General features: G+C 46.8%; 1 protein-coding gene across 9 annotated transcripts in view; it reads right to left on the bottom strand.

Annotated features, from left to right (window-relative positions):
* NFIA (nuclear factor I A) overlaps positions 1-7916 on the bottom strand; it is a 348500-nt gene that overhangs the window by 98817 nt on the left and 241767 nt on the right. The gene's annotated exons all lie outside the window — the stretch shown is intronic.

Raw genomic sequence — 7916 nt, 5'->3', positions numbered from 1 at the left:
CACGGCAAAATGCTTGCAACTCCAATAATTAAACCCTCGTGGATGGGAGGTAGGATTTTCTAGTTTCCACAGCAGTCTGTTATTTTTCCATGTTTACCATTTCCCCGGAGGTATCAGTGGTCACCGGAGATACTAAGATTTATATGGTGAATTACTTACGAAAGAGGAAAGTTTTGTGACTATTGAGACTTTTAAGGCCGGGAATCTACCTCTTCATCAGGGTGGTGGGAAGATTTTTGCTACTTTGAACAGCTACCAAGCGACACCAAGAAGCAGGACAGATTTCAGGGCTCTGATGTACACACAGCAGGAGACAAAAGTTCAGAGGGGATTTTTATAAACGTAAGCCTGTGTCACTGCTGCAAGCTGCTGACTCAACTGTGTCACCTGCGTGTTTCTCAGAGTGGATCATTTTTTTTCCAGTAACATCATGTTCTGAGGAAGTTTATCATGAAACAAGTATCACGAACAGTCATTCTGAGCAGCAGAACAGCTTTGATATGTGTCGACACGCATCTGACTTTTCTTTGAGCTCCTAACACTGCTCATCACATTAAACACTCTGCTCTGCTGGACTCTCTGTTCCTAGTAAACACAGCGATTTCTAATTGCCATAACACAGCAAGTTAAAAAAAACATAGTATTTCAAAAGTAATTTTAGATGGTGAAATGAAATACCAGCATGATTCAGATGCCCTGGAAGTATTCAGGCCTGAACATAAAGCCATGGGCTCATTTATGTTGATAACAGAGCATGGGAACACAATCTGCATGAAAAACACGATCCTCAATAAAGCTGTGAAACACAGTTACTAGAAGTATGCAGGTTCTTTTAAATAAGTCTTAAGTTTAAATAAGCATTGTGTGTAAACACCTCGCTTTAATTAGCATTTTGCCAAGAAATTATACAACAGCACTCAAGGATGCTGTAATTATTCCAGGATCTATAAAACCCTCCCTCAGCTGGTGGGAGATAAGGGCACCCTCCAAGGCTACCCTTCAGACACTCAGAGCTGGACCAAGGGAGTCTGAAGCCCTGAGGACACAGAATTCTGTGGGGGGCTGTAAAAAGAGGTACTGGGGGGGGGTTTAATGTGCATGTTAGTTTATAGCTACAGGAATAACCCAGATAATGTGGCAGGATTCTCCAGGAAAGCCCAGAGTCCTGGAGGAGCTGCCGGGGATGGGGTCAGGTGAGGGCAGCTCCCCTGCCTCACTTTGCTGGGTGATGTGGACACAAACCCTGGTGATTCATCCACTGGTTCTCCTCTCATCCTCCCTTCCTGGCACTCCCCTCTCTTCACACCACAGCCCTTCTAAAAGACTCTGACAGGACACCACGATAATGGAGGTATCTGCTCAAGATGAGATTGTACAAATGTGATGTGAAAGTAAGGGAGCTGGGCATGAGAGCTAAGTCCTGATCTGGTGGTGGTGGTGTCAGTTCTCAACTCACACCAGTGGTGAGCCAAACTGCAATTCACAGTAACCTCCATGGGTATTGTGCATTTATCTGTTGTCCTTGAAATTGAATTGTTGGAGTTTTCTCTCCAGGAGCCTCTTACTCTATTCTTTGCACAGAACTAACTCTGATAGCTTTTAGTCCCAGCTAGGCTGATGTTTACTGGTTACACATCAGTTATTTTAACTAACTTTACACCTTAGTTATTCTTGTGGCTGGGGAGGGAAGAGATTTGTCACCAGTCACATCATGTCACGCAATCATCTGCCCCTGGCTGGCTCCCCTGGGAGAGTGAAGGTGCACAGGCAAAGCACTGCACACCCCTGGAAGCAGCACAGCCCTGTCCTGGGGTGACCCAGGCTCTCCAGGCTCATACCCCAGGCTCTGCCAGGTCTCTGCACCCCCAAGCAGTGAGGAGGAAGCCCCAGAGACTGAGTGACTGACTTCCCAAGCTCTGCTGCACTCAGGGTTAACCTCATACAGCAGTGGAGAACACCCAGGCTACGAGTGAGCCATTCCCCAGCCCAGTCCCAAACCAGGGACATAAATCCAGTGGGAAGAGACGGCTGGGTGTGGAAACCAGCAGCAGAGCGCTGCACCATGACTGACACTCTCTTGCCCTTTCATTCTAAGTTTGTGTTTTGTAGGGCAGCATGCCCTGTCTACATTCCTTTACGGACTAAGAATGGACATTTATTAACAAGTACTTGGGCGGACAGCCCAAAACTCCAGACTCCTGGCCTGGGACTGCAGGACAGAGAGGGCCAGTGACCCCCATTTGTGTTTACTGTACTTCCACAGACACATGTTGGTGTGATAGGGGCATTCACTTTCTCAGGTTCAGGCCAAGGTCAGGCCAGAACACAGAACAAGTTTATTTTTCTCGTGTAATCTGCTCAAGCTGTAGCCCAAAGGGGGTCTTAGAGTTCACTCATTGTGAGGGATTCAACATGAACACAGTAAACAGAAGAGACAGACAGGGACCTTGCTCATCCCTCACTGATTTCAAGGGCTAATCCCACGTGTGGCAGGCAGGTTGGGTGGTTCCAGGGGAGGTGCTCAGGGAATTGGGATGACATTGGTGGGATGTGCCATCCCACGAGGGTGCTGGCAGCAACTCAGACATGCTCTTGGGGCACCAGTGAGGACCTGGGATGAATCTGTTGCTGGAAGCTGGGCTGGACAGCTAAGCCTTTGCACTCCCTTCCTGTGGTAGAAGATTTTTGCCTTTCTAGACCATCTAACCCATTCCAGTAGTCAGTGTGTGTGGCACAGTACAATACCCAGCCATGCAGAAACATGGCACCAGGGTGGACTGCCCTATCCTCATGTGTTTAAGACAATCTGAAGATACCACAGAGGCCGGGACTTCATATTTTGGGCCACACTTAGCAGTCTGGCCTGTGACAGTTTGTACTCTGCCTGACTTTCAAGCTGGCAGGAAAGAATGAGAAAAGGAAAAGGAATTCCACTGGCAGAGAGCTTTACATTAAACTAAAGCAACTCAGGTAAAAGAAAGCCCATCTATTATGGTTTATGATGCATAAACATTCATTTCTTCTCTGATCCTCCTTTGCTTGCATTACTGAAATGCAGAAATAAAGGGAAAAATAATGATGGATGGATTTTGGAAAAGTTAGAGTTCAGCTCAGGATGGATGCGATCCCAAACATTTCAGATTCTTATCTCATCGTAATTGGAATAGCTGAACCTCTCTTGTCTGCAAAATTAGGCAAGGCATCCTGTGAGAATGGGCTCTTTTTCACAGAAGTTTAGTCCCCAGACACATGAAAGAATGAAAACAAGAACTGGAACAGAACATTTTTACTTTTGAATAATGGCTTCATTTGGGCAGTTTAGAACAAGACTTCACTGGAAGAGCTGAGGAGGAAATTCTCTCTTCCAGTGTGCCCATCCCTAGACACATTCTTCTACAGAGCACATGAATACTTGTCAAAAATGACAATTAATCTAAGAAACTCCCATTCTGTAGAATTCAAAAGAAAAACAGAAAGGGAAAAAGTACACGTGGGCAGTAGATAGACTGTCCACTCTTCTACTCCCTACATCTAATGATGAAGAAATCATTCAGCCAAGTCCACATGCCCTGCTAGATCCACCTTTGCTCTTGAGCAACTCTGTCTCAGCTCTGTCTGCTCAGGATGAGCAGGAGAGGGGTGGGTGACTTCCTCCAAAAGCAGAACCTCAGGTCCAGAGCAATTGCAGTGTTTGAAACATCTTGGTTTTAAAACTCCCTGAGGTTCAACAGAGAGAGATTAATTCTCAAAAGACCTGGTATCTCCAGTGATTATAGAGGGACAGGAAGGATTTTAGGCTCACCACTGGTGTCTCGTTTTAATGCCTACTGTTAAATCCATGTCTTAGTCCATGTATCATGTCAGCACAGATATGGAAGAAAATTTGCTTTCTTCCCCATTTCTTGCCCCAAGCAATCTCTCTTGACATTCTCCATCCTCACAGTTTTATCTGGCTACTTTCTGTTTGTTTGTTTTTTCAATTCAGAGGCCTGTAAAATACAAGGGCTGCTGAGTTATCCTTGTGTTGCTGCCCTTCATCCGCTTCGTTTGCAGGAGGGAATAATGATCTGTCACCAAGGTAAATTCACTGCCTGGCAGATAATGCCACAGTGTTTCTGCTGCCCATTTCACAGTAAGACATTCTTTTTCAATGATGCTGCATCTCTGTTCTCGTGGGAACAGTTTACGGCTGACATAGCAATAGTAGTAATAACAACTTACATTTATATTGTACACGGGATGATCTTTACTTCCCTCTCCTTCTAAGAGTGGGCAGCCCCCAGTCCTGCTGCAAATCCATCCTTCATGGCCACGGCAGACAGAAATCTGGATTCACTAACCCTGAGCTGCCTCACTCCTCAGCTGCTTGCTGGGGTTGTCACATCCTTTCCAGCCCACTTTGTTATTGATTCAAATGGAGCCATGGGCCACTTCCCAACCACTGCTCTAAAAAATCTGTGGGGATCCCCTCCTGCCTCAAAACCACAGCCTCCTCAGTCTGTCAAGCTGCTGTCCAGCCTCTCCTGCCCCTCACCTCCTCCCTTCCCCCTGCAGCTCCAGCTCTGGCATGCTCGGCTGTACGGTGAAATTGGCTCCCCTCTGCACGGCGTGGGGGACAGGGCCAGCTCTCTGCATTCTGCTGCTGGAAACTTCCTGAATGCGAATTCCCTGATTCTGAAAATCAGGACTTTGAGGTCTAACATGTGGGAAAATTGCAGGAGGTCTGCAGTGCAAAGCTGGTCAGGTGGGGACACCCCCCCAAACACCAGAGGGTTTTCAGATGGAGATGCAGCTGTCAAAGAGCCTTCTGTTACAGATAAAATCTTAAGAGTAAGGAATTAAAGTAGAAAAATAACTGGGACAGGCCTCTGGGTTCTCTGGGTGAGTGAGAGTGGTACAGCTACACAAGCAGCATCCCTCCCTTATGATCCTGGGAGAAGAAATCCCAGCAGAAGCTTTGGCCCAGCATGGTCTGAGAGCTGCTGTTGACACCCCTGTGCTTGGCTAGGGCAGGGGGACTGCTGGGGTGCCACGGTGGCCCCACGGGAGGGCACACCACAGCCAGGGTTGGGGTGCTGGCCGTGTGTCCTGCAAAGGCCACACAGAGAGAAGATAAATATTTGGATGCCCTGGAGCAGCCCTATCATTTCCTTGTGCCTCCCCTCGGCAGGGATGGAGCGAGGTGCTGGCTCCTCACAGCAGAGTGTGGCTTGCAGCAGATCCCCTTGCTTCAAGTGCAAGCGAGGGAGGGCGGGAGGTAATGATTAGAGACACTCTAAAATGATTGCATTAATTGAATCTTATGAAAATGGAAAACAATGGCAGTGGGTAATAATAAAACCCCACTGTAACCACGCACATCTCTTGTTTACTAGAAGGTGCTTCACTGACTACAGATTTACTCTGGGGCACAGCAGGAAACTTTTCTCCTTTAAATTTAATCAGCCCTTTTTTGCCTTTTTTTTTTTTTCCCTTTCAGAGAAAAATACCAGCTATCAGATCTGAGTTTCCCATCCACTCCTAAGACTCCTCAGTGCAGTGCCTGGAGGTGATAGTGTGAACTCACTCAAGAATGTGAAGGCATTTTATAAATCATTTGGTTCCAGCAGGAGGGGGAGAAAGGGAGAAGGCAGAGGCATGATATAGTTTACAGCACACACTCAGCAGTAACTCCCAACTGTCAAACTTCAGCATTTTCTTCAGTTGCAACAGTGGTTAACAAAAAAATATTAAGACAGCAGACACAAAATGCACATAGCAAGCAGCACATTTAATCAACTTGCACCTTCCTACCACCCCACTGCCCAAACCTACCCAGACACTATCACAAGCCAGAAAAAAAGTTGTCCAAGTGAAGATAGGGCACTGAGAAAGGAGCAGGAACGAACAACACGAACTGCTGTAAACACCTCGCGGCACCCTTTTTTTGTGCCAGATAACAACAGCAGAGGGAAAGGAGTGTGTTTACAAGTGTGGCTCACTCTCCTCACCTTCCTCCTGCCCCTTTTGCCACGCTCACTACCTCCTGGGAAAATATTTGCAGACCATTGCAAACAAAAGTCTCCTTCTCACTTTCCAAGAAATGGATCTGGTACTTTTCCATTTCAGTCACACCAGAGCCAGGCTTCAGAGGGGATTTTATTCTCACAACTCTATGAGAGCTGCCCTGAACTTTCTTTCCAGTTCCTAGCTAGCAACTTCTGCAATTAAGAAGTAGTATCTAATTATCTATAGAAGTGATGGGGCTTTTTCTGGGAGCCTGGTGTCACTAAAGTGCCTCCCCTGACAACAGCAGCAGCAGTCTCCTATGCTGCTTTCAGGAGTTGTGCATTGCCCTTCACATGCACCTCCCTGCTGGGGTACACAACTCCAGGCTCACAAAGTTAAGGTCACTTGGAAAGCACCTGATAAACCCAAGAATCTGCAATATGTGCAGACATACGGGTTTTTTCTGAGTGTGCAAACCAAGTATGAGCATGAAGGTCTGGAGCCATTGGAAAGCAAACCACCTTGTACCTGTAAAACCACAAGATTCATAAAGGCACTGCGCCACAGGCAGAAACCAGAGGAAGGTGTGAAAAAATGACACACACTTCCATAGTGTGTAGATATATTTGGAAAGGTCTGGAGGCAACAGAAAACCTCCTGTGCAGGTCAGGAAGTCAGAGGAAAAGAACACCTGAGTGTGAGCGGGAAAGTGCAATCCCTTATCTACACTTGGACATTCCCATCTGGATGAACCAAGCTCTGGCTGAAGCCACCCACAGAAGTTTAGGTGCTGGTAGTTCAGGTACAGTGAAGGGTAAGTGGGAGGAAAAGTACCTTTTGCTAAGAAGTGTCAGACTGGCTGGGACTGGAGTCACAGAGAATCTCTGATGCCTTTGGGTGGACTTGTTAGAAAACAGAAAGACACTCACCCACCCGCTGCTGCCACTGCCTCTGCCTCAAGCCTTCATCCCCTTCTGACTTCTGCAGGAAGGGAGCCAGTGCCTCCCCAGGACACAGCACAGCTCCCTGCACACATTCCTAACTTCCAGTGGTTTGACCACAGAGGGCAAAATTTTGGCCAGGGAGCACTTCTGATGGCAGGAGAGCAGCGGTGAGCCAGCCTGGGTTTCACTGCTATGATCTCTGAGTGAAGGTTTCCCACTCACTGCCACAAAGAGACACCACCTAAGTAGATGTGGAGTAATGAATACTTGGGTGAAGCGACTCATTTCAGAGGGGGCTTTTATCCACATGCCCTGTATTTATAGTTCAAGCCTTTTCAATTAATACGCACACCCTAAAAGAATTAAACTACTAATTATCACATTTTACTGTGGTTCACAGAACTTTCATCAGATCTAGTAAATGAAATCACGAGTTCAGCAGAAGAACCTTTACTGCGCCAAATTATGTCAAGGGTATATCATGTTGATAATAAAAGATCACTTGGTTGGAAGCCTAACCTAGAAGGTTGGGGAGGCGTAAAAAGTTCACATTTTGGATCATGCTGCTCCGGTGTGGGCGTTTTGTGTTTTTTTCTCTTGGTTATTGTGGAAGGCAATTCTCCTGCAAGTAAAATTTTCCCCTTGTCTTACATTACCGAGCATTAGGGAATTTTTACACAGAAAGGCAAATAGAAAGGTTTGGGGTTTTGTTTTGCGGGCCAGACCTTGGCATCACATCCTCCCTCCACTAATAAACTCCCCTCTCCACTCAACAGAAATTAAACGATGCCCACACCACAAATAAACTCCTTTCCCTAAGTGCCCAGCTTCCTGGTGGGCAGGGTGGTGTTCCAAGCATCCTCCAGCCTGTGGTCCGCTCCGGCGGCCGCAATTACCCTGACGCAACCCAGCTCTCAGCTGCTAATTAAACAGCAACTCTCTCAAGAAGACAGACATTAAAAACAGTGGTAGGGAAAACTGGCG

The sequence above is a fragment of the Geospiza fortis genome, unplaced genomic scaffold (assembly GCF_000277835.1).
Source record: "Geospiza fortis unplaced genomic scaffold, GeoFor_1.0 scaffold396, whole genome shotgun sequence".
NCBI lineage: Eukaryota > Metazoa > Chordata > Aves > Passeriformes > Thraupidae > Geospiza > Geospiza fortis.
This window is presented reverse-complemented; position numbering and strand designations above follow the sequence as displayed.